This window comes from Terrapene carolina, unplaced genomic scaffold (assembly GCF_002925995.2).
Source record: "Terrapene carolina triunguis isolate 2854851 unplaced genomic scaffold, T_m_triunguis-2.0 Scaffold67, whole genome shotgun sequence".
In the NCBI taxonomy this organism is placed as follows: domain Eukaryota; kingdom Metazoa; phylum Chordata; order Testudines; family Emydidae; genus Terrapene; species Terrapene triunguis.
In genome coordinates, this window is record NW_020664418.1 from 6,017,415 (window position 1) to 6,037,833 (window position 20,419).

The following is a 20,419-nucleotide window of genomic DNA, read 5'->3' on the forward strand; positions in this document are numbered from 1 at the left end:
TTTTTGCCTTCTTATCTGCTCTAGCCTCTGGAACGAAGATGATAGTGGTAGCATTGAAACATTTGCAGCTGCAAGAGGAAAAAAAGGGAGAGTTGGGTTGACCATTTAAAATGGGTTGGCCATTTAAAAGGAGGGGCTGTGGGGAAACAGAACAGGGGGGTCTTCTTTCCGATAGCCAAAGTTCTGGGCCTGCAGGCCCCAAAACACCTCCAACAGAAATCTGCCATGCTGATGACCTTTGTGCAGAATGGGGAAGGCCTAAATGCCTGAACCAAACTGCACAATTCAGCTCTCTGCTAAACCCGGTCAAAAGCAGCAACAGAGGAGGGGAGAGAAAGAATTGCAAAGTCCGTTGGAGGCTAAAGAAACTGCTTTAGAAATATAATAACCGCAAGGCTTTAGAAACATAATAACCGAAGGCTTTAGAAATATAATAACCGCAAGTTTATAAAATTGCTTGATATTAAGAAATTGTTTTTGCAGAAAGTTAATCATCCTTGCTGCTACAACTATTTGCAACATTTTCCAATTCCAGCTATCTGCAAAATTAACCAATGATAGCCCTCCTTTAAGCGTCCCCTGGAAACCCCCCCTTAAACCCTCACCAAAATCCCCCGGAAAATAACATGTACCAGTCTTAAGAAATGTACCCAAGCTGGGCTAAGCGCCACCCCTGCGGAAAACCACCGAGCGCCCCTCTACCCAAATAAACACCCACTTCTCAGAAAAATTAAGAAAGAAGGTGGGAGGGGGCTGACCCCAACCCCAGTTTCTTGGCTCATGATCAGCTCGTGACTAACCCATGCCCAGCTTGTGACTAACCCCAATTTCATAACTCATGACGTATTGTTTGTACCTTGCTTGTGGTTTGATGGAAAAAAGCCCGCCTGCGTGTGGGGCTCGGTGTGTTGGTCTCCGGACTACACCCCAGTGCACTGGTTTGTATGTCAATAAACTGGCCTCAGGCTTGAGTCTTTAAACTAAAATAACTGCGTGGGAGTCTTTGACCACAACAGGGCTAAGGCTTTTGGGTTAACGTGCAGCACAAACCCCTCCTCACACCCAATTCTCTGGGATGATCGCTTCACCCCTTCCCCCACCGCGTGGCTAACAGCGGGGATGATTTCTTTTCAGCCATAGGCACACAGCCCAGCAGGAATGGCCACCTCTGAATGTCCCCTTAATAAAATTCCCCTATTTCAAACAGGTGACCATGAATGATATCACTCTCCTGAGGATAACACAGAGAGATAAAGAACGGATGTTGCTTGACTGCATTCCAGTAGCTTTACTGGCCACAAATACATCCCAAGTCTTCAGGGCAAATTAATCATTAAACACGCTTGCTTTTAAACCATATATTATATTTACAAAGGTACACTCACCAGAGGGGCCTTCTCCGCCTTCAAGGTCCGGGAGCCCGGGTTGGGAGGGTAATGTCTCCAGGGTGATAAACAGTTCCTGGCTGTCGGGGAGAACGGTTTCTCCGCTTGCCTGCTGTGCACTATCATCTTCCTCGTCCCCAAAATCCTCATCCCTGTTGCGTGAGACTTCCTTGCAGGAGTCCACGTACAGGGATGGGGTAGTTGTAGGGGCACCCCCTAGAATTGCATGCAGCTCATGATAGAAGTGGCATGTCTGGGGATCTGACCCGGAGCGGCTGTTTGCCTCTTTGGTTTTTTGGTAGGCTTGCCTAAGCTCCTTAAGTTTCACATGGCACTGCGGGTCCCTGTTATAGCCTCTGTCCTTCTTACCCTTGGAGATTTTTTCAAATATTTTGGCATTTTGTCTTTTGGAACGGAGTTCTGATATCACAGATTTGTCTCCCCATACAGCGATCAGATCCAGTACCTCCCGTTCGGTCCATGCTAGAGCTCTCTTGTGATTCTGGGACTCCATGGTCACCTCTGCTGATGAGCCCTGCATGGTCACCTGAGCTGATCAGCTTGCCACGCTGGCCAAACAGGAAATAAAATTCAAAAGTTCACGGGGCTATTCCTGTCTACCTGGCCAGTGCATCTGAGTTGAGAGTGCTGTCCAAAGCGGTCACAATGGAGCACTCTGGGATAGCTCCGGAAGGCTAATATCGTTGAATTGCGTCCACACTACCCCCAAATTCGACCCGGCGATGTCAATTTTAGCGCTAATCCCCTCATCGGGGAGGAGTACAGAAATTGATTTTACGACCCATTTAAGTCGACAAAAATGGCTTTGTCGTGTGGACAGGTGCAGGGTTAAATCGATCTAACGCTGCTAAATTCGACCTAAACCCGTAGTGTAGATCAGGGCTAAGATGGCACACTTTATTTCTTTTCACTCTCTCCCAACCACTCAAGAAACAGCCTAACTCTTCCTAAACCTTGTTTTTTTGACTCCATAGAGTGCCAACAGGAATAGTTTCTGATCAGGGCAACAATTAATGTCCCAGTTGTGGTGCAAACTCTGTAAAGTCCTAGGAACTGAACTCTTCACCTTCTCAGCCTCCCACCCACAGACCAACCAGCCAGGGCTGGATTAACCTTTTGTGGACCCTGGCGCCAAACATATTTTTGGGCCCCCATTTAGTCATTGTGGGCTCCGAGTGTGGGCCTGGTCTGGCAGTGCCATTGGTGCCATAGTATACCCGGTACTGAATCTCAGAGACATTTTTCATTTTGATCACACACCTCTGCATGACTATATGCATTGCCGTACACAGCTCCCTCAGCCCCCAGTTTTTCTCATTAAGCTGTACACCATGTGGGTTTACCAGTGTCCACAGTGAGCAGTAATTTCACAGTGATCAGGGGAAACTCCCCAAAGATTTATCTCCTTCCTCATTCAGACCTTCTATAACCATGTCTCCAGTACCACCCTATGTCACCAGTCATTGTATGGGGTTCTGGTCTCAGCTCAATAAAGTTTCACAGCTAGCAGATACCTGATCAATTCTGACAAATCCCTCGCTCAGCACCCATCATGCTATTTGAGCAAGCCACTTGCAAACACCATTTCCCCAAAGTGAGGACTTAGCCCCTGGGAACCTGAAGTCACCAGCTTTTCTCCCTCTGCTCCCATGTACATGCTAGTCTACTACCTGGTCAGCACCACTTCTCCCTATGCTTGTTTCTCTTCTACTTGGACATGTTCCCTAGCCAGCTGGAGCTATTCTCCCTCTGCAAGCCTGATCTGCTTCCTCTTTCCCTGCTCCCCTTGACATTCCTTTCCTACAGGTGACCTCTGTTCCTTGAGGTTAACTCCAGTTTCTTTATCCGCTCCTAGCTTAATGGCCCCCAGTAGTCACAGAGCCACCTGCAGCTTCTCTGGCTACAGCCATGGGGCCAATTGCCAGAGGCCAGCCTTAGATAGCTGCAGCTGCTAGCAAGGAAGGGGTGGCAATTCCAAGGCTGAGCATGCTTGAACCTTGCAACGGTGGCACTAGGGACTCTAAATCCTCAGCACCGGCCCTAGGCAGCTGCAGACTCTGGAGTTAAGTGCTTCCCTCCTCTAGGCTATGAGATGCCCATCACCTGCAGCAGAGGCCACCAATTCCCACACACGCCTCAGCTAGCACATAGTCAAGCAGAAAGTGCAACCTGAATGATTTTGGAGGCTGGAGTGCCAGGAGGTTCCCATCTCTGAGCAGCAGCTCTGCAACAAGCTCACATACCCCCCCTCCGCTGTGGGACCAGGACCCTGTGAAGACAGTGGAGTTACCCTGTGTATAGTTCTGCCAAAGCCTGTTGAAGTAAGTTCTGCCAAAGCCTGTTGAAGTAAGTGGGAGTCTTTTCATAGTCTTTAATGGGCTACATATAGAAACAAAGGACCCCATTCTAGACTCTAGGAGCAAAGTGCATTCTATGCTGCACTGGTTTACTATTATAACAGGAAGGTCTCTCGTTACCTAGTGAATAAGCAACACCTCCTACAGCACCTCGCTTTTTCTGAGAGGCCTCCTGCCCAATTACTAAGTGTAAACCTGCTTCGCTTCTCAGGGCTGAAAATATCAGGTAGTGTGGTTACAACTGAATTCAGCAGGAATTTTGGATGTGCACAGAACACAGGCAGGACTGGTTCCTGCATGGTTACAGAACTGCAGTCAAGTGGAACAATTTTCAGCTTGTATGATTGGAGGATATCTGATCCATATTGTAAGACTGTCCTACATAAATGAGGTAAAGTTGTTATTCTTTTCTTCCACTCTTCATTTCTGTAGGGAATTTGCCAATGCAATATCATGGTCTTCTTTTTAAACAAACAAAACTAAAACAAATGGCAATGGTTGTTGAAAAGAGCAATTCCAGCCCTAGTTATTACTGGGAAGAGCCCAGCATTTGTTGCTCAATTTTATCCTACTTTTTTTATAGCAAGTTATAGTGGATCAGTTTATTTGATTTGGGAGAAATGAAGTAACAGCTGCCCAAATTGAGTTTGAGTACTCCTGAATTTTGAGGGTGTTCAAATCTGGAAGGCAGGTGCTAGATTCCCTTTCTGAATATTAGATAAATCTGGAAAGGAAAAGTCAATTTCTGCTTCCATGGCTCAGAAGTGGAAATCCTCCTGCATGCCTGGTAGTGTATCTAAAGCGGCCCAGGTCCTCTAGTAGAGCCACCCCTCCCTTACTTTTCATTTTATCTTCTCCTGGTGGAGTCCACATACCTCCCCTGCTAGGCTTCCGATAGAGAGGTGCACTGTCCATCTATTCCACCCAGTTCCTTCTTTGGGGGCTGCCAGGCGAGGTCACACCAGCATCCCTAAACCAGTCTGGGGAAGTCTTCTGAGGGTGATATCTGGGCCAAAGCCGCCTACTCCTTGGGCATACTTGTTCCCCACTCTCAGTGCCACCCCCTTCTAGCAGCCAGCTCTCCATTCACAGCAAGCTGCAGCGCATGTGGTCTCAGCTTCCCCACTCCCTCCTGCTCCCTTTTCTGTTGATAGCAGCCAAGGGAATGCTGGGAAATGTAGTTCCTTCCCTGCTCCAGGGCAGGCTCTCTAGGCAGGGAGCTGGCCAAGGAACTACAGCTCCTAGGGCCCTGTGGGTTCTCAGCTCCCATGGATCCCTGCTGCTCCGAGGCTCACTCTCAGAGCCTCCGCTTGTGCAGCACTGTGAAAGGGGAGGAAGTGAGTGTTATGGGCCCCTTCTGAGCTTGGGCCTGGCACTATGGCGCCATTGGCGCCATGGTAAATCCGGTACTGCAACCAGCACAGGGAGTGGATAAATCAAATCTTCGAGCGATACCTTCAATGCTTCCCTAACTACCGCCAAGAGGACTGGGTCACACTCCTGCCATATGCCGAATTTGCTTACCTCCATCCAACACAATCCATTTTATGCCAGTTGTGTTTTTCACCCTCATCTCACCCTGCAGACTCACAAGTTCCCGCTGCGACAGACCTTGTTACCCACCTTCACCACGTTCACCAGGAACACATGGAGCATTTGGAAGCCACCAAGGAAACATGTAAATGTTATGCTGACCAAAGCCGCGAAGTTGCACTTACACTTAGAGTGGGGGATAAGGTCTGGCTGTCCACTGAACGTCTCAAATCCTCCCGGGCATCGCCAGATTAGGCTATTAATACTGGGTCCATCTGAGATCACTGAACAAGTCAGCGCAGTAACATTCTGATTCCCAAACATTTCCTGATCAATGGACATATGAGAAGGAAAATAGCCATTTTAACAGCTTATATCTCAGCAGAAGCTGAACGGAAATTCATGGGACAAAGAAAAGGCACTTCCATAGCTGAGGGGCCTTTTTCCCACTGAATATCAAAGGCCTGCTGCAAAGATGGAGGTGTGAGAACATCTCAAAGAATCACATTTATAATGGAAAGTATTGGACAACCTACATTCAGTGGTCTCTGCCAGCTCCCCCTATTATAAATGCATTTCGTAAGGCACCCATAGCACCACAGCCACTAGGCCCCATAGGTTAAAATTTATAGCAGTGCTGCTTCAGAAGGACTGAGTCCTTCCCCCTCCCTGTCATTAAGCTGCTTACTTATGGAGAAAATCCGAAGCAAAATTAAAATGGCATCAGAAAGTAAGACTAATTAAAACTACAATTATTTTGTGCCAGAGAATCCTCTTGGCATTTCTACTTGATATGTCAGAGGGAGACTGAGTTGGGGGGTCTGTCTACCTGACTGAGTAGTTTATGGGGATTTAGTTGAAGTACAATCAAATTATGTACAGCTCTACCAAGAGTTTTTGTGAAATCGAACCATAAACTCAAATGTAAAGGCATTTTGGAACTAGAGATGTTGGCTCAGATCCTGAGTGGTGACCAATCTGGAATCATACAAGTCAGGAAGAAAGGGAGGTCAAAGGTCAGATTTCAGACACCTTTGCGCTCTGCTGATTTTGGGGCCACGTAAGAGCCAATTCACTACATAAATCAGAGCAGTCTCAAGACTGCTCTAGTTTATACCAGTTGCCAATGCCCACCCCCCGCAAAGGTTGTTCCAGGAGTCTGGGGTCTGGGGAAATCCTGGCCAAACACTCTTTCCCTGGCCATGTGCATAGGAGGGGTATAGCTGATGAAGCAGTTCTGTGCCCTCTGAGGATTCCTTTATGCATGGCAAATCCTCAGCCATTAATGGCTGCCTTGCATTGCCAAAGAGGCAGAAAGCAGCCAGAGCAGGACCCAGGACCTGGCCCAATGAGATACATAATTGTAAGTGTAAATCAGAGTGGAACTAGTTCCCTCGTTCACAGAATCAGCGCAGGGCCAGCAGAGACCAGTTATGCCATCTCACTGCACTGGGCAGCCTCATGCTCCACTGTCCCCAGTTGCTTTTGATAGCCCAGTCTCAGCTCCCTGCAATGGCAGAGCCCCATTTGCACCCCTAGGGGCTGATGTTCCATTGCCCAATTGCACTTAGGATTTTGTACTGATGCTTCAACTCTTCCTTCTCTAGCTTTAGGCCCTTGCTCCTTGCCCTGCCATCTTCTGAGACTGTGAATAATTCCCTTACTTCATGTCAACTGCTACCTCGAAGGCATTTCCAGTTCAGCCTTTGATCATGTCTCCCCACGCTGTCTCTTTTTTTAGACTCTGTACCATTCGGTCCTGTAGTCTCTCCTCATGTGTTTGATAATCCACTCCTCATGTGTCATCTCAGCTGTATTTTTTCTAGTTCTCCTCTCAATCCTTCCTAAACCGTGGGGACAGGAACGGCATGCAATGCTTTTATAACATTCCCCATTCATATAGCACCTTTCGCCCAAAGCCCTTCATGATCTGTAGACACACAGCGCTGGTGAAATGCAGCCACCTCTGGGGTGGAGGGCAAGAACCAGACAAGTAGGACATTTCACAACTGTGGACTCAGTTAGGCCAAAGACAACAGGCCAAACCCTACTCCGTGCCATGAAACTTATTTACATCCACAAAGAGCACATAGGAATTCAACTGTCCTCTGAAAAAACAACCCAGTAAACGATACTGTAGTGGGTTTATCTGCCTGGTAAGGATGAAAACTCTGCTGGGATTCTAATTAGCACCCATAGAGCACTCAATACCACAAACCCAGAATGAACCAATTTCCCTCTACTCATTGCAGACAGGGGGCAGATTGAGGCCCCGGTGCTCTCACCGTAAGTGTGAATCTTATCTATCTGGCCTGAGCTCACCCACTTCTTGCTGACCTCACCTACAGAGGGGCAGTAGGGCAGAGGCTTGAGAATATGGGGACTTGCCACAGCGGTGTCACGTGAATCTTTTGCTCAATGTAGGTTGGAATCCTCTGAATCCTGGATTCAAATGAATCCAGCACCAAAAAGCAAAATATTGATGAATCCAATGAGTTACAAGGGGTTTGAACTCAAAAACATGCCTCACTGGCCAGTGTCCAAAGCTTCCACCCCGAAGTTATGTCAGGCCAGTCTTGCTTGAAACTCGCCTTAGGCTCACCCAAATCCTGGCTCTGTGCATGCTTGAAATTCAGCTATAGATAGTGTCATAGTTCAGAGCAACTGCACCTGAATTTCCCCCTCGTGGTTCACCAAGGGCACCCACTGTAGGCTCCCAGCTCCTCAGTCATCACCTCTCTTGGGCAGAGATTCACATCTCTCTTCCTTCCGGGTTGTTTTTCCAGGTTGCACAGCTCTCTGCCTACACTGTGATATCCCCAGCAAGCCAGATGGCCTAAACAGGCCAGTGTCTGCTCTTTCCTTTCTCTCTAGAGTCTATGAACAGTGTAATGGCCACAGTTATAAGTTATCCCACAGCTCTTTCTAAGCAAGCACATTTATTCTTAAGGTGAAAGCATTGCAGAGGAAACATACTAAAAATAATAAAAGAACCTATGCATGCTAAAAAGCTGACCACAGGCCAACGCAACTCCAATGTTGGACTCTGGTAGGTGTCAGTCCTTCAAAATCCACAAGCATAAGTGCGGGAACTAGAGGTGCGGGGGGTGCAGCAGCACCCCCAGCCCGTGCCCCGGGCTCCACTCCTGGCCCTGCACGCTGGGTCCCGGCTGCTGGCCCCATGCCCAGGGCTCCACTCCTGGCCTCCTGCCTGGGGTTCCAGGCCCATGGCCACCCCCAGCTGTGGCCCCAGCCTTGGCCCTCTTACCGCTGTCCGTGTCCCCCCCTCCCGGAGCCATGGCCCCATTCTCAGCCCAGCTCTGGGAGGTGAGGAGGGTTTTGACAGGGGTAAGGGCGGGTGTGAGGTAAAAAGTTTGGGGACCACTGCTGTACAGTTTCCTTAGCTGACTTTCAGTACCCCCACTATGAAAAGTGTTCCAGCACCACTGCCCACTCTTGGGTTTTCCCCATGATTACAAGTTTACAGCTATTTCAGAGTCAGAACCAGAACCACCAGGAATAGTTCAGTCTTTCCTTTATACAGCTTGGGCCTTTGATCTAGCCTGAGCCCAGCAGTTAATGGCCCCCTGATCAGGGCACAGCTTCCCAAAGGCTGGGTTTTGGCATAACCGGAGGTGAGGGTTTGACATTCTCCGCCCCTAGATATTCCACAGGAAAACCAAGTCACACTTTTGTTATGAAAGTCTATTCTTGTCTGGCCCATTGTTCACCACAGTCCTCTGAGCCCCCAGGCCTCACCTCTGTCATCTCGCCCCCCTCAAGAGGTTACATACAACCCTGGCAGTCACAGGGGACCTGCTCTCTGTGGATGGACTGAGCCCAGCACCCCTGGACTGGAGCAGATGAGCCCAATCTAGCTAACTAAAGAGGGCTGGGCTTCCCCTGGGTCTCTAAAGGGCTGCTAGTAGGCAGCTGAGGGGGAAGGACGAAGACAAGTTCGGCCCTGGGCAGCAAAGGCCACAGAGGAGTGGAGCTAACTCCTGTGGTAAGTACCAGGAGCAAGGGGGATCTCAGAGAAGCAGCTCTGTGGCTGCTGCTCCAAGAGGGGAGCAGAGCTGGCTGAGGCTAGGGGAGCTGCCAGGAGCTGGAGTGTCAGAGGCCCCTGGGAGGGGTGGCCCTGAGGCTGGGGAGCAGGTACTGACTTCAGGCTGCACTCTGCTTGTTGTTTAACCTTGTCATAAAAGAATAACCCTCCTTAACTAGGCCTGGGCGTGGCAGTGCATATTTGGAGCTGGGGTGCAACAGCGGCCAACCCCCGACACCTTCATATAATACAACAGACCCCGAAGAGGCTTTAACTTAATTCAGTGAGGTCTCCCAAGGATACGGTAGGAAATTGCCGTATCTGTCACAGCTAGTCCACATGTAGCTCAGCTCTCGCTTGTCTGATGGTTGACCCCGGACATGCCCAATGCCCAGTGCCCAGGCTCCCCAGGCATCAACAGGGTCCGCGCACAACTGAGCCGTGATGCTCAGGATCCCAACACTTGCTCATAGACTCACCCAATACTCAGCCCCACACTTGCCAAAACTCGAGTTTTGCCGAGCTCAGGATACTTGCTGTATGTCTCAGTGGCTGCTCTAACTAACATCCTGCTTCCTGGGGCCCTGGCAAGCCGCCACTAATGCTCCAGCCACAGCCATGACTCAACCCTGGCCAGCCCCGCCCTCCCACTCCCTGTCCCTCTTGGCCCCCTAGATGAGGAGAGTAAACAAAGCTGAGGCAGGGCTGCTCTGGCACCTCTGTGCTTCTCAAGGGGGTATTTTCCATATCCTGCAAACCCCCTTATGTCACTGGAGAATCTGACTCTGTATATCCCCATGAGGATGATCCAAGTTTTGGTCCCAAACTCCCCGTGTCAGCGAGGGGCAATGCCCATGTCACTGGCCCATGCCCCCACTGGCTAAGCCAGCGGTAGTGCTGACAGCTTCGGACAGGGAAATGTGCTGACTGGAAGGAGGGACCAGCCAGAACGATGTCTGACTGAGAGACCAAAGGGAAGAGGGAGGGGAGCCAAGAGACACCCCCCCCCCAGAAACAGCTGTTGCTTCAGGAGGAGCTGCAGGCTTCCATAGCCCCTTTGCCCCCCAACAGCTCCCAGGCTGCCCCAGATGTCAGGGTCTCGGTAAATGATGGACTAGCACCCCAAAAGCTGTCAGGGACCTTTGGTTCTCTAGCCTTGGCTGTAATTGCGCACATTCTTCCAGCGCTGCCCTTCCTTTGAGTCCATTCAGCAGCGTGACAGGAATATCCAGAGAACAAGCTGCTGATTAGCCACGCTGTTGTCAGGCCCAATTACATCTTCACAGAGCTTGACAGCAGCATTTGTGAAATCTCCCTGCACACACCACAGACCCCCTCCCTTCCCCTGGCAGGATCCTACAGAGTATTGGACTAATTGCTCCAGGCAGGTGGCATCTTTATTTTGCTCATGTGGGTACTTCACCTGGAGGCATTCAGGATGTGGCCGGATGGGACTTTGGGGTCTTCAGTGGGTCCCTCCATCCACTCCCACTTCCCCCTGGGAGCCTGCTGGAGGCACCTGGGGATTTGATTCACTCACAAGTGCCCGTGAGAGGATGAGATCAGGAAGAAGTCACCCCAGGGCTGTCCATGAACCCACCGAGAGCCAACAGCCTTGGAGGGAGGAGAGAGAAACCAGGGGTGAGAGGGAGGATTATGAGCCTTGCACAGCTCATTGGTTTCCTGCAGGCTTTCAGAAAAGGAAGTCCCCCCAGGCACAGGAGTTGAGCCAACCTAGTTTCCACTGCAGAGTTTACCTGGAGCCACGGAGCTGCTGCAGAGACCCACGTGACAGGACAAAAGCACAGAGGGAAGGTTGGGAGCCAGATCTGGAGCCAGATCTGAAGTTCCCCAATTATTGGTTTGGGTCCAGGGTTTTGTGGCCAGGTGGAGCTGAGTCCACTTCTTTCCCAGATCCAGCACCACCTACAGGAGAGGCTTGCAGGTCTGAGAGCCGAGGGGCTGTGGGATGACAGGACTGTTCTGCATTCATTCTCACATCCTCCGATGGCTCATGCCCTGGCGCATACATCATCACATGCATACACACATTCACATGCTCTGCCCATACTCTGCGTGCCTACACGCAGTGCTCTCATGGCTTCCTAGGGTCCACCCAGAGCAGGAGAGTAACATCAGCTACACAACATGAGCACAGATGGAGCGATCTGGATGTGTTTGTGGGTGCTGATCACACTTTATTTTAAGCTTCCGTTTAAAGAGGGGTAATAGATGTTTTAATGCCTGACTAATCAATTGTTATAGATGGTTGTTGGTCAACAGCCATGGCTGTTAATCAGCTATAAGCCCTTCTACTAATGTGCTTATAACCATCTGTAACACGTGAAACTCATATCTGTAACATGCTTATAACATCTATTAGCCATTAACCCTTTAGAAGCTGTCTATAAACCAAACTTTAATATAAAATGTGAACTGAACAGTGAGCTCGTCAAACCTTCTCCATGTGCTTTTACCGATAAGGGATAGACTTTTCCCTAGCCAGCAATTTGGATTAGTTCTAGAGTAATGATGATCCTTGTGTGCCTCAGCACCATTCATCGGAGGATCTGAAAGCCAGAGACTTTCACAAGCACTGCTGACATTCCAGAACTGTGCCCTTGGAGGTTTACAGATGGGCAGTGCTTCTCAAAAGCCTGCATTACAACAGAAGAAAGCTTTGGGATCCCTCCCCCTGCCTTCTCTTAAAGAAAAAGGGGGGTCATGACCCACCAGAACCCTGTTTTTGACTCGCAGATAGAGAGAGCCCATGCAGAGAGGTAAGTGATTTGCTCCAACTCATAGAATAAGTCAGTGACAGCACAGGGAATAGAATCCAGGATTTCTGCCTCCCAGTCCTCTGTTCTAGTCACTACATACCACTACTACGCCTTGCAAAATAGATGTTTGCACAATCTATCTCTATTCTCTAGAAACATGGCAAATTACAATGCAACATTCTTCTGCACTGCATCCTTCATGCAAACAGGTTCCCAAAGCACTCTGTGGCCTTAACTACTCCAAGAGAGCAGATTGCATATGGCATGAATTACAACAAGCAAACATTCTAGGATGAATAAATAGCATTCAGTCATATGATCAATAACAGCTGCAGAGAGGTGTAAAGACAAGGCAGAAAAGATTTCCTTTCACTTGAGTTTTACAATGAGATTGAGTAAGCTTGGGTGCTCAGTTGTGCTTGGGCACTCAAAATCAGGGGATTTGTCTGGAAATATGGCTGAGTTATTAGGCAAAACATTATTGTCTTCTTATTCTTTGTGTTACAGAAGGACATAGAGGCTCCAGCTGAGATCAGAGCCCCATGGTGGTAGGTGCTGTACACACATATAGTGGGAGGCAGTTCCTGCCCCTAAGGGCTCACAGACTTCTTCTTCTCCTGTTTTTCCAGAACCATGCACAAGCAGTGGCTCTTTCCATCATTGCTGCAAGGTCCTCCTTCGTACAGGTCTCCCCAAGGAGTCGGCAAATGAGCAGGTGCTCCACGGTCTGCACTTCACTGCACTCACATGTATTTGTGTCATTACACTAGCCCCATTTGATCATGTTAGTCTTTGATCCACCAGTTTGCATGCGCAGGTGGTTCAGGCATCGCTAGGTTGACCAGTCTGTATCGGCCCCTCCAGGAAGGTCCTCCTGGCGTTCCAGAGCTCTTTCAGTGCGTCCGACTGCATGTAGTCTTTCATTCTGTAACCTCAGTTGTGCCTTGCCAGCTGTCGTATCCAAAGGCACAGCAAAAACAACAAGGAGTCTGGTGGCACCTTAAAGACTAACAGATTTATTTGGGCATAAGCTTTCGTGGTTAAAAACCTCACTTCTTCAGATGCAACAGCCTTTTACAAATGCACAGCACTGATTATAAAACTCTTTCGTGATGTAAGGCGTTTGATTACTCCTGTGTGACCATATAACGGATGCGTTTGGTCTTCCATCTGCCGTGATCTTTCCCTTTGGCTTGCTACCTTCCTTCTGAGATCAGGTGGTGCAGTGCCAGCCAGGAAGTACAGTTTGGCCTTATGCTATTTAACATTTGTTATCAATGACGTGGAACAAAACAAAACATTTTTACTGACAAAGTTTGCAGATGATCCAAACATTGGGGGAGTGGTAAATAAAGAGGACAGGTCACTAACACAGAGTGAGCTAAATCGCTTGGTAAGCTAGGTATGAGAAGCAAACTATGCATTTTAATATGGCTAAATGTAAATGTATGCATCTAAGGTCAAAGCATGTAGGCCATATGTACACGATGGGGGAAGCAGTGACTGAAAAAGATTTGGGGATTGTGGTGGACAATCAGCTCAACATGAACCCCAGTGTGACGCAATGGCTAAATGGGCTGATGTGATACTTGGATGCATAAACGGGAATCTCGAGTAGGAGCAGAGAGGTACTTAGTGGCGTGACTGTTGCTGGAATCCTGTGCCCAGTTCTGGTGTCACCAACTCAAGAAGGATGTTGATACATTGGAGAGGGTTCAGAGAAGAGCCACAAGAATGATTAAAAGATCAGAAAACATGCCTTATGGTGATAGACTCAAGGATCTCAAGGTATTTATTTTAACAAACAGACGTTTAAGGGGTGACTTGGTCAGTCTACAGGTATTTAATAATGGGCTCTTCAGTCTAGCAGACAAAGGTCTAACATGATCCAATGGCTAGAAGCTGAAGTTAGATGAATTCAGACAGGCAATAAGGTGTACATTTTTAACAGCGAAGGCAATTAACCATTGGAACAGCTTCCCAAAGGTCATGGTGGATTCTCTGTCACTGACAACTGTTAAATAAAGATGGGTTGTTTTTCTAGAAGATCTGCTCTGGGAATTATTTTGGGTGAATTCTGAGGCTTCTGTTACACAGGAGGTCAGACTAGATGATGATTGTGACGCTATTGACATGAACTGTGACCATATGGATCATTGTTGCAACCAAGGTCCTATAGTTGCACCAAATCTTCTACAAAGGAGGTCAAGTAAGGTGTCTATAGAAAGGCTGTAATTTGCTAGTTACGATTATGCTGTCTGTATGTGTGTATCATTTTTGTATTTGAAATTATGAATATTGGCTATGTACTTGTATCTCAATGTGCTTGATTTTAAGTAGCCTCAGTGAAGCATTTGGTCAGCTTCTTGAGAAAGGACTATTCTCAGTAAGTGCCCAATCAAGAAACACTTAACTGACAATGAACTTTGGGAGGCGCGAATCCACATCTGAGCTTTCCTGGGAACGTTCAAACTAACATGTAAACAATGGTGTCAGCCTGCAAAAAGCTGAATCATTCATGGACATGTGACTTGCCCAGGTGGCTACAAACGCCATCTTGTTGCCGCGACTTTGCACAGAAGAACAAAGGGGTTTCCGCCCACAAGAGAAAATATAAAAGGCCCTGGAAGCCATTTTGGCTTCAGCTGGCTCAAAAGATGACCTCTCCACCCCAAAGAGATGCCTGAAGGAAACTGGAACAAAGGACAGTAACTATGGGGGTGTGAGTGATTGCTGGACCCAGGCCATAAACTACAACCTTGGTCTGAAAAGGTTTGGGCCCAGACTAGGAAGAAGTCTAGTCTGTGAAAGAAGCTTATTGGAAAATCTCTCTATTAGGCTTAGACTTGCGTGTTTTGCTTTATTTTGCTTGGTAACTTACTTTGTTCTATCTGTTATTACTTGGAACCACTTAAATCCTACTTTTTATACTTAATAAAATCATTTTTTGCTTATTAATTAACCCAGAGTAAGTAATTAATACCTGGGGGAGCAAACAGCTGTGCATATCTCTCTATCAGTGTTATAGAGGGTAGACAATTTATGAGTTTACCCTGTATAAGCTTTATACAGAGTAAAACTGATTTATTTGGGGTTTGGATCCCATTGGGAGCTGGGTGTCTGGGTGCTAGAGACAGGAGCACTTGCTAAGCCATTTTCAGTTAAGTCTGTAGCTTTGGGGGCGTGGGTCAGATCCTGGGTCTGTGTTGTAGCAAATTAGTGTATCTGGCTCAACAATACAGGGTTCTGGAGGCCCAAACTGGCAGAGAAAATGGGCTCAGAGGTAGTCTCAGCACATCAGGTGACAGTCCCAAGGGGGTCTCTGTGACCGAACTCATCACAATCATAACGGTTCCTTCTGGCCTTGGGACCTAGGAGAGATAGGGCCAGTTATACTCAGCCTAATCTTACCAATTGCAAAGCTGCGGGGTGTATTTTTAATGAAGAGAGAGAGCCTGTGGATATGAATGTGTTTAGAGAGAGGTTTTTTTTCATCTCCTCAAAACTTAAAAAAACAAACAAAAAACTCCCACCAAAAACCAAGTGAATTTGAAGCTAAATTTCTGTCAAGGAAAATAAAATTCCCCTCCCAGGCCTGCAGCAAATCTCATCCCAGCGCAGAATTTCATAGCTGAGTTATAGTCCATGGGCCCCTTGATATACAGGTTATGTGCCTAGCAGAAGTGCTGCCAGGATGATCACACAAATCCTAGAGGAGGAGAGCTGGGGAAAAGGAAGCAGCCTCCACCAAAGCTAAGGTGGCAGGTGGGGCTGGAAGCTATGGAGGATGTCTGGGATTGGATCCAGAGAGCCTAACCCAAGCCCTGGGCCTTGGCTGTAAAGAGCTGAATGAAAAGGATAAGATTTCCCCCTCACAGCACCCTAGGTCGGCAGCGCAGGACCAAGAAAAGAGCTTGTTTTCAGAGGAGGTTAGTGCTGGCTAATGTTTTTCTCCTCCTGGCATCTTGACGCAGTGTACCGGGACCTATCTCCCCACCTGCCCAGCTGCATCTGCTTTCTGACATTTCATCGTTCTTGTTTTGTTTTTCTTCAGGTACTGGAGCTAGAGCGCAGAGTCCTGTGCCTTTAAGGCTCAGCAGGCAGCGGGGGATGCTGGGAGAGGCACTGAACACAGAGATGTTGGGGGGGGAGGTTGCAAGGGAGCTCCTTGCTGGAGGCTATATGAGTGAGCAGTTAAGCAGATATTGCAAGAAAGTCGGCTGTGTGCCTCCTCTGTGTGTGCTATTCATGGAGAATGTTGGATCTGACACTCACCATCTACAAACCCAACCAGCCAGATAAGGATTAGATTTTTCCCATCTACAGCCCCTTCCCCTGAAGATCTCACGGCACTTTTAAATCAGAATCAAATAAGCCCCAGTGTGACAAATACCTGTGTCCCCATTGACAGGGCAAGGCATTGCAGAATATGCTGCAGGGAACAACATACGCCTACCGAAGACTAGAAGGGGGCTAATAAGTCTTTTTTGTAACTAGGAGACTTTTCCTTCTCTGGCAAGTCTCATTTCTATGATGAATGGTTTCCCTGCATTTCCCAATGTGCAGAGAGAATTTCAAAGTCTTATTCAGCTCTGAATCTAACCTGACATCATGCAGCCAGACACTCAAGACATAGATCTGATATGCTTCCTTCTCCAAACTGGGGTGTAAATGCGCACAGAGGGCAGCTAAGGGATTTGCGAATCTGTTGGCTAATTGCACCGAGACTCAGCTCTACCAATGGCCTCCTGCCCCAAATGGCCCTGGTGAGGGAAAAGCACCTTAGGGTATCTTTTTTGAAGCGCCTTAGGAGCCAGATGATTCCATGGAGAGGAAAGTGGATTGCAAATAAAGCAAACTTAGAACTTATTTTTCTGCTTCCTGCTTGTTTGCCGGGGGCAGGTGGGTTAAGCACATAGAGCTGGGACGACTTTGATTTTCATTTCGGTCTGCTCTTCACCTTAAATAAATTACTGACTAAATGTATTCCTGGAGCAGCTCAGCTGGCAAATTTATTATTTATCAAGGCTTCAACTAAGATTAGAGCTGCAGTGTGCCGGGCGCTGCACATGCACCTAGTGAGAGGTAGTCCCTGCTGTGAAGAACTGAGAAAGGGTCTCAGTGCTTCCTGCGTTTGCTTTCATCTCCTTGCTATGTTTGGCCCAGGAGCTAATGCCGCTTCCATGGGGGAAAGTTGAAAGGCACATGGACATGTGGAATATTCACCAGGCTACATCAGCACCCCAGCAGTTCAGTGCTTCAGTTCAGAAAAAGCTGTCGCTCCTGGGACCCCCGGCTGGGTTCAGCACATGCTGTAGGAAGGACTAGCTCAGCTGCTTAGCTCAGGTTGGGTTTTCCTGGGGGAGCTAGGGACCCAGATCCCATTGAATTCAACAAGAGTTGCGTGCTGGCCTCCTTTAGCTGCCTCTGGCCTCTTGACTCCCATTCCCCTTCCCCTCGCTCCAACCTTTCCTTCACTCCTCTCTCTCCCTCTTAACCCAGTCCCCCTTTCAAATCCCTTCCCCTCTCTCTTCCACACCAGCAATCATTTCTCCCTTCCCTCTCCCGGTTCCCAGCCAATGGGAGTGTGGAGCTGGTGCTCGGGGTGGGGGTAGCGCGTGGAGTCCCATGCCATCCCCCGCCTAGGAACCGGACCTTCTGTCCGCTTCTGGGGCACAGCGCGGAGCCAGGGCAGGTAGGGAGCCTGCCTTAGCCCCACAGCACTGCCAACCAGACTTTTAACGGCCTGGTCGGTGGTGCTAACCAGAGCCGCCAGGGTCCCTTTTTGACTGGGCGTTCTGGACTGGACTCCAGATCACCTTACGGAAAATGTGTGACTGGGGCTCATCTCTCAGACCCCTGCCTGTTAACCAGACCCTGCACAGCATAACTCTGTGTGAAGCAAAGAACAGTTCACCTTTTACACCTAACACACCCCACTTTGGCTAGATCAAAACCGAGCAGGGGGTTGGAGTAGATAACCTCCTGAGGTCTTTTCCAACCCTAATCTTCTATGATTCTATGGAAACCATTTCCATGTCTGAGACTCTCTGACTCAGGTCTGAGCTCAAGTCACATTTCTGTCGGCACACAGATCAGTCTGACTCAGGAGTTGGTCCTAGCACCCTGCTAGGGAGTGGATCAGATCCCAGGCCATGGTGTGACTAGGGTCCAAGTCCAATCATTTTGCAGTGTGGACACAGCTCAAGCCACAGACCCAAATCAGAAGGTCTGACAGTACAGTATGGAACCATTAGCATGGCTGGAGGGTAAGAGAGAGCCTTGTCCTTCTCCAGAAAGATCAAGGGAATGTGGCTGTTTCTCCTTAAGACACGTCCTTCTGCTGAAGACGCTATTTGAGATGATTTCTATTTAGTGCCACTGCAGCTGTTGTACCTCGCTGAGCTGTTAAATGTCAAACAAAACGTGTTTTTTTATAAGACGACATTTAATTAGCCACTTGTGCAATAAGGGACCTTTCTAAATCTACACAAGAGGAATAGAGAGAGGGAGTATAGGCCCCAAGGGACTGGGAATAGATCATTAATAAAGATGTTGAACAAAACCGGCCCCAGGGGCACTCTGCTTGATACTGGCTGCCAACTAGACATCTAGCCATTGATCACTACCCATTGAACCCAACGATCTAGCCGTCTTTCTTTCCACCTTATAGTCCATTCATCCAATCCATACTTCTTTAACTTGCTGGCAAGAATACTGTGGGAGACCATATCAAAAGCTTTGCTAAAGTCAAGATATATCATGTCCACCGCTTTCCCCATATCCACAGAGCCAGTTATCTCATCATAGAAGGCAATCAGGTTGGTCAGGCATGACTTGCCCTTGGTGAATCCATGCTGACTGTTCCTGATCACCTTCCTCTCCTCCAAGTGCTTCAAAATGGATTCCTTGAGCATCTGTTCCCTGATTTTTCTAGAGACTGAGGTGAGGCTGACCAGATTGTAGTTCCCCCGATTCTCCTTCTTCCCTTTTTTAAAGATGGGCATTATATTTGCCTTTTTCCAATTGTCTGGGACCTCCCCTGATTGCCACGAATTTTCAAAGATAATGGCCAATGGCTCTGCAATCACATCAGCACCCTCAGATGCATTAGATCTGGACCCATAGACTTGTGCATATCCAGCTTTTCTAAATAGTCCTTAACCTGTTCTTTCACCACTGAGGGCTGCTTGCCTTCTCCCCATACTGTGTGGCCTAGTGCAGCAGTCTGGGAGCTGACCTTGTCTGTGAAGACCGAGGAAAAAAAAGCATTGAGTACTTCACCTTTTTGCACCTCATCTGTCACTATGTTGCCTCCCCCATTCAGTAAGGGTCCCACACTTTCCCTGACCTTCTTCTTGTTGTTAACATGCCTGTAGAAACACTTCTTGTTACCCTTCACATCCCTTGCTAGCTGCAACTCAAATTGTGCTTTGGCCTTCCTGCTTACACCCCTGCATGCTCAAGCAATATCTTTATACTCCTCCCTAGTCATCTGTCCAAGTTTCCACTTCTTGTAAGCTTCCTTTTTGTGTTTAAGCTCACCGAAGATTTCTCTGTTAAGCCAAGCGGGTCGCCAGCCATATTTGCTATTCTTTCTGCACATTGGGATGTTTTTTTCCTGCGCCCTCGCCCTCAATAAGATTTCTTTAAAATACAGACAGCTCTCCTGGATGCCTTTCCCTCTCATATTAGCCTCACAGGGGATCCTGCCCATCAGTTCCCTAAGGGAGTCAAAGTCTGCTTTTCTGAAGTCTAGGGTCCATATTCTGCTACTCTCCTTTCTTCCTTTTGTCAGGATCCTGAACTCGATCACCTCATGGTCACTACTGCCCAGGTTGTCACCCACTTCTACTTCCCCTACTAATTCTTCCCTGTTTGTGATCAGCAGGTCAAGAGGAGCATGGCCCCTAGCTGGTTCCTCCAGCACTTGCACCAGGAAGTTGTCCCCAACACTCTTGTCAGGGTTCCTTCACCACTCTGAACTCTAGGGCACAGATGTGGGGACCCACATGAAAGCCCCCTAAGCTTATTTCTACCAGCTTAGGTTAAAACCTGATACTCTGCCACCACCAAGTGATTTAACAAGAAACAGGGAAAGGACCACTTGGAGTTCCTCTTCCCCCAAAATATCCCCCCAAGCCCTTACACCCCCTTTCCTAGGGAGGCTTGAGAAATAATATCCTAACCAATTGGTTACAAAGTGATCAAAGACCCAAACCCCTGGATCTTTGGACAATGCAAAAAAAAAAAAAAAAAAAAGGTAAAAATCATCTCTGTAAAATCAGGATGGAAAAT